This window comes from Helianthus annuus, chromosome 17 (genome assembly GCF_002127325.2).
Source record: "Helianthus annuus cultivar XRQ/B chromosome 17, HanXRQr2.0-SUNRISE, whole genome shotgun sequence".
Classification (NCBI taxonomy): domain Eukaryota; kingdom Viridiplantae; phylum Streptophyta; class Magnoliopsida; order Asterales; family Asteraceae; genus Helianthus; species Helianthus annuus.
In genome coordinates this window covers 37,877,316-37,886,918 of record NC_035449.2, presented here as the reverse complement: position 1 = coordinate 37,886,918, position 9,603 = coordinate 37,877,316, and positions in this window count along the sequence as shown.

The window sequence follows — 9,603 nt, the reverse complement described above, 5'->3', positions numbered from 1 at the left end:
ACATGTGTTACCATAAATGGCTCGTTTCATATTACACGTTACATCATGGTGTTCTGTTACAGCATGAACCACCAACACATGTTATAAATGAACGAAGACTTCTTTCCCAAAGGATGTGACTTATTCAATGTCCCCGCATTAACTTCGCCTACATCCATCCAGCTTGTCAATTCAATATCTTTTATGGATCTGTTTCTGTAAATTAACACACGTTATATATCATTCTAACATGTGCTTAACACATGTTATGGGTCTGTCTCTGTAAATCAAGTAACCCAACAAAAAAAAAACAATTATTGTTAAGATCAAAAGCCCCAAACAAGCAACCAAACCAACAAAAAAAACTCGTTCAAAATCTCATCCTAAAGTTTTGGATTTATTTAAAATACATGAACATTAACCATTACTAGAACACGAATTAACTTTGCCTACATCCACCAAGCTTGTCAATTGAATATCTTTATGGGTTTGTTTCTGTAAATCAACACACGTTATATAACATTCTAACAGGGGGCTTAACACATGTTATGGGCCCGAGTCTGTGAATCAAGCAACCAAGCAAAAAAAAAAAAAAACACTTACTGTTCAGATCATAAACCCAAACAAGCAACCCAAACCAACAAAAGAACAACTACTGTTAAGATCAAAAGCCCCTAACAAGCAACCAAACTAACAAAAAAACTCGTTCAAAATCTCATCCTAAAGTTTTTGATTTATTTAAAATACATGAACATTAACCATGGATACCCCATTAACCATTACTAAACACTTTCAGCACACAAAAACATATTAACAACCATTTCAACAAAAATCAAGTGTGAAATGATATTTCAAGAACACTTACCGGATCTATAACCGTTCGATGAACACGAAGAAGATCTTCAAACCTTCTTCTCACACACTCGTGTGTGTGTCTTTGTGATAAAGATTGTTGTTTCTCTATCTAAAACATCACCTTTCTCTCTCTAAAAACACTCATCTTGTCATCGTTCTTCTCACACACACACTCGTGCGTGTGTCTTTGTGATTTTTCAAACCAGATGATGCTGGAATTATCTTCAAATGAAGATCACCATTGAAGGATCACCATTGAAGACCATGAAGCTTTTCTCTTTCACATGATGAAGAAATAGGAGAGAGACAATAGTGTTTTGAAAGATTTGACTAGAAGAAAGAGGAGAGAGATGATGATACTAGTACTACACAAGTGGGTTTTGTCATTTCCAATGCCAAAAAGTCTTCCAAAGTTCAATTTGCACTACCCAAAATGCCCTTCCAGTTGTACTTATGGGTATTATAAGATTTATTTTAAATATAATTCTTACCAAAACTATGAGAGCCATTGATCAAGTTAGATGAAAGGTAATCAATGGTTGACAATGAGTTTGCATAGCTTTCTTAAAAAGATAGAGTTTCCTATATAGCCAAGCCCTATATATATGATACTATAGTTTATATACGACCCGTATCGAGGCTGCCGATTTAAGGATCCAGTGCGTGCCAATAATACGACCTATTATAATATACCATACCTGGGTAACTTGGATTATGACATTATTTTTTTAATTTTTAACGGCTTTGATAAAATATTTTTTTGAACGACCAAGTAAATTACTGGATAAGCATCCTTGGATGTCCTCAATCGAGCAAATAAATCTGCTCCTCCATAACGGTCAGAATTGGATGCATACTCGAGCCACCAAGCCACCAGTTCCGGGGAAAATCCGCCCACCTGAAGGCCCAATGCGGTAAAACCCGGTTCGGCTCGGCTTGGAACTGACGACCTCCAGAGAGACCTAGTTCTAAACTTCATTGTGTGATACCCGGCTATTCTGAGTCAGTACCGTACTAGTGTGACACTTGTTATGAATAAATAAAGGCAATATTTATTAAATTTGGTGCTAATATATAGTATTTGATGTGTTGGTAAATTCAAACTTTGTTAAATATTATGTTGGCAATAATAAGTTAAAGGCATATCCCGTAACGAACAAAATGCAAAACAAACGTCGGTGACTGCCCGGTTAATGTTAATATCCTAAAAATATTCCATTATGATTAAAATTCTATTTTTAATCATATTCGGGAAGAAAAATTAATTAAAACGTTTAAAAACGCTATTTTGCGAGTTTAAGCGCATACTGCGCAATACCGTGCATATACTGAAAAATACAGACAACGCAACCAATCTAGACAAATAAAATACAATTCAGCAATATTTTGGCGAGTTAATTTTTATAGAATGATAAAAATAATTTTAAACGCCTTAAAACGCGATTTAAACGTAAGATAAAATACCCATCAGTCAGTTAAATACCTGTTTTTGGCCTAATATATTATAGAGTAAATTACAAGTTTTGTCCTTTATGTTTACATCAAATTGCAGGCGCTATCCTTTTGGCCAAAAGTTTACAGGCGGTGTCCTTAACCTTCCAAAATCTTGCACGTTTTGTCCTTTAGGCCAAACCTGGTTAGAAATCTCAGTAAATTCTTGTCATGTGCATTGCACATGAGGGTACAATAGTCATTTTCCCTCTCAACCCTTTCTATTTCCTCCATTTATAATCCTCACCAACCCTCAATTCATCTCTATCAAAAATCTAGCAGACCAGGTTCTTGACAACGCCATTGTTCCTCTTGTCCTTAACCCATCTTGATATGTTGGTTTCTCCATTCTACCCTCCCTCAGCTGATTTTCCCTCTTTTTCAGTTGAATCCTGATGTCGAATCCCCCATATAAGGAAGAGATTCCGATCAATACTGATTATATTTTCCCTCCTCAACAACAGAACATCGACTCCTTTGGAACCCTATTTGCCATTCGCTCGCTGGGATTTTCGTCATCAAATACACAATTAGGTAAGCAATTGATTCATAATCTAACTAAGGTAAATTTCATTTTTGTTTATTGTTTATTTAAATACGGCTTTGTAATTTTTTACTATACCTGGATTATGATATTTGATTTCCCCTAAATCCTTTAACTTTTGTGGAAATTCAATTGACTGATGAAGTCAATCAGGTGTTTTTTTATTTTCCTTATAGCGCTCAGATAGTGAGAGAAAGTTAAGGAAAATAAATTTTTGGATGGTAGTAAAGGAGTTAAGGAAATGAAGGTTCATGAAGAAAATGAACATTGTAAAATTATTTTATTGATGATTTTAATAAGCTTAAACATGGACTATTTATACACAGACCGACTTCCCACGAGTATAGGTAGTGCTAACAAATGCTTACATAACCTCAGATAGTATACAAGATATTTTGTTGTCGCCGGAAAACATACACCAGAGAGGGAGGAGTGAGGGTGGAAGAGTTGAGGAAGGTGTCAGGAGTGGTGGTTACGGTGGTTGAGGGAGTGGATAGAGATGAATTTAGGGGTTGGTGAGGGTTATAAATGGGGGAAAAAGAAAGGGTTGAGAGGAAAATGACCATTCTACCCTCATGTGCATTGCACATTACAAGAATTAACTGAGATTTCTAACCAGGTTTGGACTAAAGGACAGAACGTGCAAGATTTTGGAAGGTTAAGGACACCGCCTGTAAACTTTTGGCCAAAAGGACAACGCCTGCAATTTGATGTAAACATAAAGGACAAAATTTGTAATTTACTCTATATTATATATATGTATATATATGAGAGATGCATGTGAGTGTGGGTATAGGTGGCGGCCAAGGGTGCCACCATTTTGCCACTTTTCTTACACCTTGCCAAGTGTTTAAGCCTACATATTGTACAACCAATAAAATTTCATGTAATCTACATATTCCCCAATTTTCAATGACCAAATTCATAATTCTTCTTCTACATCTTTCACTAGAACCATATACTCCCAAACACACCTTCATTTTTCATTTTCAAACATAATCTTGAAGATTCAAGTTCGTTTCAAGCTAGTTCCAAGTTAATTTGAAGGAGTTTTCAAGTGATTTTAAAGAAGAACAAGCTCCCTATCATCAAAAATATCATCAAAAACCCATTTATATTATTTTAAGGTATAAATTTATTTTAAAATTTATATTTATATTTCTTGATGATGACGAGGGAAAGTTTTTCAAAAGCTTGGATTTTTCACATACTTGAAATCTAAAACAAGAAAATGGTTTTAATAAAAATGAAAATGGAAACATGTATATATATATATATATATATATATATATATATATATATATATATATATATATATATATATATATATATATATATATATATATATATATATTTTAGAGATTGTGCTTTGTTTAAAAGTTGATATTTGATATTGATGATTCTTGAAAGATTGATACATGTTTAATCAAGAAGGTTTTTATGAAAGTTCTTGTGGTTTGAAATGATTATGTGAAAATGTATAAAGATTAAAGTGTATATATATAGGTGATGTCGCAACCCCCGACCCCATCCTAGGAGCGGGAGCCGCGAACCAGTCAAGTGGTATCAGTGTTTATAAATTTGGCAGCGGAAATGAGACATCAGGATCGTAGTTAAGAAATAATTTCAGAGTTGCAAAACACCTAATTTATATAACAAATAAATGGGATAAAACCCATATTTCATTTATCATATTTTTAGGGATAAACCCTAGTTTGCTGAAAATATAACTTCTTCTTTTATTCAGGTAAATTAAAGCCACTTTCTATAAGCCTTCAGTGCTCCATAGCTGGCTTCTTAATGCTTCTCATTAAGTTACCTAAAATGCGTTTTGAAAACATTTTATCACCAAGAAATACTTGGGAGTACATTCCATTTTGTAAAAATACATTGTTATAACTTCACAGTATTAAGAGCGATTACAATGTTTATAGCTAACCAAAAACTCCAAGTACTTGTCACTCGATGGATCTGTGACTATGGCCATATCACACATTGGCTACCCGTGTCCAATTGTGAAGATTATCAAGTAGTGTATACAAAACCCCATAATACCGGCAGTATTTTGTAGAATACAAAGACTTAATCACTGTAAGTATAACTGAAAACATTTAGGGTTTTGTAAAACAATTTGATAGAAAAAGAGAATGACTCACATTGTAACTTAGACAATGCTATTAAAAATTAGACAATGCACAGGCGTTAGTATAATAACCCAAATCACTTTAGCCATACATCATGAGACAGAACCCCAACGTACTTAGTCAGGCAGATCCTTGACATGCGTTGCTGCGTTCTAGATCAATCGGGTAGGGTAACGAATTAGTGATCGGAGGTTAAAATACTTACAACGGGGCAGAGCTTCGTGATTTAGGGGGTACTTTAACTGATAATTTCATGTGAAAGCATAAAGAGAAAGAAAGATTTGAGTGAGGGTGAGAGGCTGAAAGTCTGCTCAATTTATACAAGTTTCGGGGGTCTCTCGCGCCCCACGACCCCCTCCCCTTGTTCCTGTCACACCCCGCGAGGGCACCCTAGCTACGGCTAGGGTTGCCTGATCACTAACCTAGTCCAGCCACGTGTCTGACACGTGGCGCAAAGGGTGCCCGACAAACAATAGGCCGTCACGCCCCGCGACCGACCTCCAATAAACCCGTTGCGGCCCGCGACAGGTGTATATTTCTTGATTTTTCATTTTTTGTTAAAAGTTAACGTTATACGGGTCTGATTTTATGATCATGGAGTGGTTTAGGATGATTTCGAGGGTTGTTATATCCTCCCCACCTTGTTTTAAATCTCGTCCTCGAGATTCACTGGAATAAGTGTGGATATTTCCTTTGTATTTCAGATTCCAACTCCCATGTGTATTCTGATCCTCTCTTTGAATCCCACTTTACTTTGACCAGAACTAATCTCCTGTGCTTGAGATTCTTGATCTTTCTATCTTCAATCTGAATGGGCTTCTCTACGAATTTAAGTTTCTAATTTACCTCTATATCTTGAAGAGGCATTACCAATGATTCATCTGTTAAGCATTTCTTGAGGTTACATACATGAAATACACCATGTATCCCTGCCATCTTTTCTGGTAGCTGTAGCTAATAAGCTACTGGTCCTATTCTTTTGATAATTTCAAAAGGTCCAACATACATTGGGCTTAGCTTTCCTCTTTTACTGAATCTGACAACTCCTTGATGGAGAAACTTTTAACAATACCTTGTCTCCAACTTGAAATTCTAGTGGTTTGCGTCTGTTATCTGCATAACTCTTTTTACGATCTCGTGCTGCTTTCAGTCTTTCCTTGATTTGAATAATTTTGTTAGTTGTTTCTTGTACAATCTCAGGACCTGACAGTTGCTTTTCTCCAATTTCTGCCCAACATACTGGTGTATGGAATTTCCTTCCATAGAGTGCTTCAAATGGTGCCGCATTGATACTGGTATAATAACTGTTGATGTAAGAAAACTCTATTAAAGGTAAATGGCCATCCCAATTTCCTCCAAAATCAATCACACGAGCTCTAAGCATATCTTCCATTGTTTGAATTATCCTTTCACTTTGTCTGTCCGTTTGAGGATGATAGGCTGTACTAAAATTTAATCTAGTTCCCATTGCTTTTTGGAAACTTGTCCAAAAATGAGAAGTGAAACGACTATCTCTGTCACACACAATAGATAAAGGAATCCCATGTAATTAAACTACACCATTCACATACAACTTAGCTAACTGTTCCATACTGAAAGTTTCTTTCACTGGTAAGAAATGGGCAGATTTGGTTAATCTGTCTACAATCACCCAGATTGTATCATTACCTTTTCGTGTCTTGGGTAATTTGGTTACAAAGTCCATCGTTATCAATTCCCATTTCCAAATTGGCATTTCTAATTGCTGTAGTAATCCTGAAGGTTTCTGATGTTCAGCTTTCACTTGTGAGCAAGGTAAACATTTAGCAACATAATTTGCTATATCCTTCTTCATTCCTATCCACCAGAAGTTTTTCCTTAAGTCTTGATACATCTTGTCACTTCCAGGATGCATCGTATACTTGGATTTATGAGCTTCTTCCAGAATTCGGCTTCGTAGGCTTCCTTGGATAGGTATCCAGATCCTTTTTCTTATGGAATCTCCAAATTCCATCTGTTTCTCTAGTTCCTTAATCATTCCTTTCAAACCTTTAGCATCATTCTTGATTGTTGTTTCTTGTATCTTTTCCACTTGTTCATTTAAATCTACCTGTAGGTTCAATTTGAGAGCACGTACCCTTTTTGGCTTCTCATGGTACTTTCGACTTAAAGCATCAGCTACTACGTTAGCTTTTCCTGCATGATACTGGATATCACAATCATAGTCACTAAGAATTTCCATCCAACGTCTCTGCCTCATGTTTAATTCCTTTTGTCCAAAAACATATCTTAAACTTTTATGATCCGTGAAGATAATGAACTTACTACCGTAAAGATAGTGTCTCCAAATCTTAAGGGCAAAAATTATTGCTCCTAACTCTTGATCATGGGTTGTATAATTCTTTTCATGTTTCTTAAGCTGTCTAGAGGCATAAGCAATTACCTTTTTACGTTGCATCAACACACATCCAAATCCTAACTTGGAGGCGTCGCAATAGACTATAAAGTCTTCAGTTCCTTCTGGCAAAGTGAGTATTGGTGCGTTGGTTAATCTTTGCTTCAAAATCTTGAATGCTTCCTCTTGTTTTGCTCCCCATTCAAACTTAACTGACTTGCAAGTTAGTTTGGTTAATGGAATGGCTATTCTAGAAAAATCTTGAATAAAACGTCTATAATAACCTGCCAATCCAAGAAAACTTCTTACTTCCGTAGGTGACTCAGGGACTTTTCATTTGGTAATCGCTTTGATCTTTGTGGGATCCACATTAATTTCTTCATGATTAACCAAGTGTCCAAGGAATTGTACTTCTTGCAACCAAAATTCACATTTTGAGAATTTAGCATAAAACCTTTCTTTTCTCAACAATGTTAGGAGTATATGCAAATGTTCCGCATGCTCTTCCTTATTCTTAGAGTAAATTAGAATATCATCTATAAAGACAATTATAAATTTATCCAGGCATGGTTTACATATCCTGTTCATCATGTCCATAAATGCGGCTGGGGCATTGGTTAAACCAAATGGCATGACTGTAAATTCATAATTGATTGTATCTTGTTCTGAAAGCATTTTTAGGAATGTGCTCTTCCTGTACTCTCAATTGATGATATCCTGAGCGTAAATCGATCTTAGAAAAGAATCGGGCTCCTTGAAGTTGATCGAATAGATCATTGATTCTCGGTAGTGGGTACCGATTTTTAATCGTAACCTTATTCAATTCTCGGTAACCAATGCACATATGCATCGATCCATCTGTCTTCTTGATAAATAACACCGGTGCTCCCCATGGCAATGAGCTAGGTTGTATAAAACCTTTATCTAGCAATTCGTCTAACTGTTTCTTTAATTCCTGCATCTCCGTTGGCGCTAGGCGATAGGGTGCTTTGGCAATCAGTGCCATTACGGGTATCAGGTGAATTCTAAATTCAACCTCATAATCTGGCGGTAATCCAGGTAATTATTCGGGAAAAACATCTGAGAATTTAGATACTATGGGAATATCTTTTAATCATTTTCCTTTAGTGTTAATGATTACTGAAATCATATACACCATTCCTCCTTTCCGTGCATAACTTGCAGCTTGCAACACAAAGATGAATTTTGTTGTTCTCGTTGGCTTGTTACCTTTAATTGTGATTCTTTTGCCAGTTGGCGTACTTACTTGTACAAATTTTTTATCACATAAAATTTGCACCTGATTGGCTACCAACCAATTCATTCGTAATACGACATCGAATCCGACTAGATCCATTGGTAGTAGATTAACATTAAATCTATGATTTAAAATTTCTATCTTTCCTTCTTGAAGGATTTCGCTTATGCTGGTAGAATTTCCATTTGCCGTATCCACCGGACAGTCTTGATGAAGTTTAGTTAATGATTGATTGAGAAGTCTGCAGAAAGAAGTATTTATGAAACTTTGGTTTGCACTAGAGTCAAATAATACTTTAGCATAAACATCATTAACTAAAAACGTACCGGCAATCACATCTGGGATCATCTTAGCTTCTTCGGCGGTCAGAACGAATGCTCTGGCGTTCTTCTTGGGTCATTCTGTAGCCTTTGCTTTGTTGTTTGCCGCTAGAGCTAGTTTCGAACAGTTCGGTTTGGTATGACCAGCTTCTCCAAAATTGTAGCATATTCTTGGACTAGTTTTCTTCCTACAGTCTTCTTCCTTATGTCCTGGTAATTTGCAAAAGTTGTAGGACACAACACACTTTCCTGAGTGCTTCCTTTTACAGAACTTGCAGTAGGATGAAGAGGAAGAACCTGTTCCTTTCCCGCGATAGTAATTACCATAACGTAGTTCTTGGGTAATCTTTTAAGCTAGATTCTTTTTCTGGTTTTCCTCTTGTGTACATACTAATTCATCGGTCAAGGTGTTGGTAAGTTCCACTGCTTCTTCTATTGTTTGTGGTCTGGCTGCCTTGACTATATTTCGGATTTCACTGATTAATCCCCAGATGTAACGGGAGATTAATACTGGTTCTGGTGAGGCTAGTGTTGGGACTATCCTTGCATATTCAAAGAATGTGGTAGTATATTCCCTGCAATCTACCCCAATCATTTTATGATTTAGGAATTTATTGGCAATCTGTTACTTTTCATGA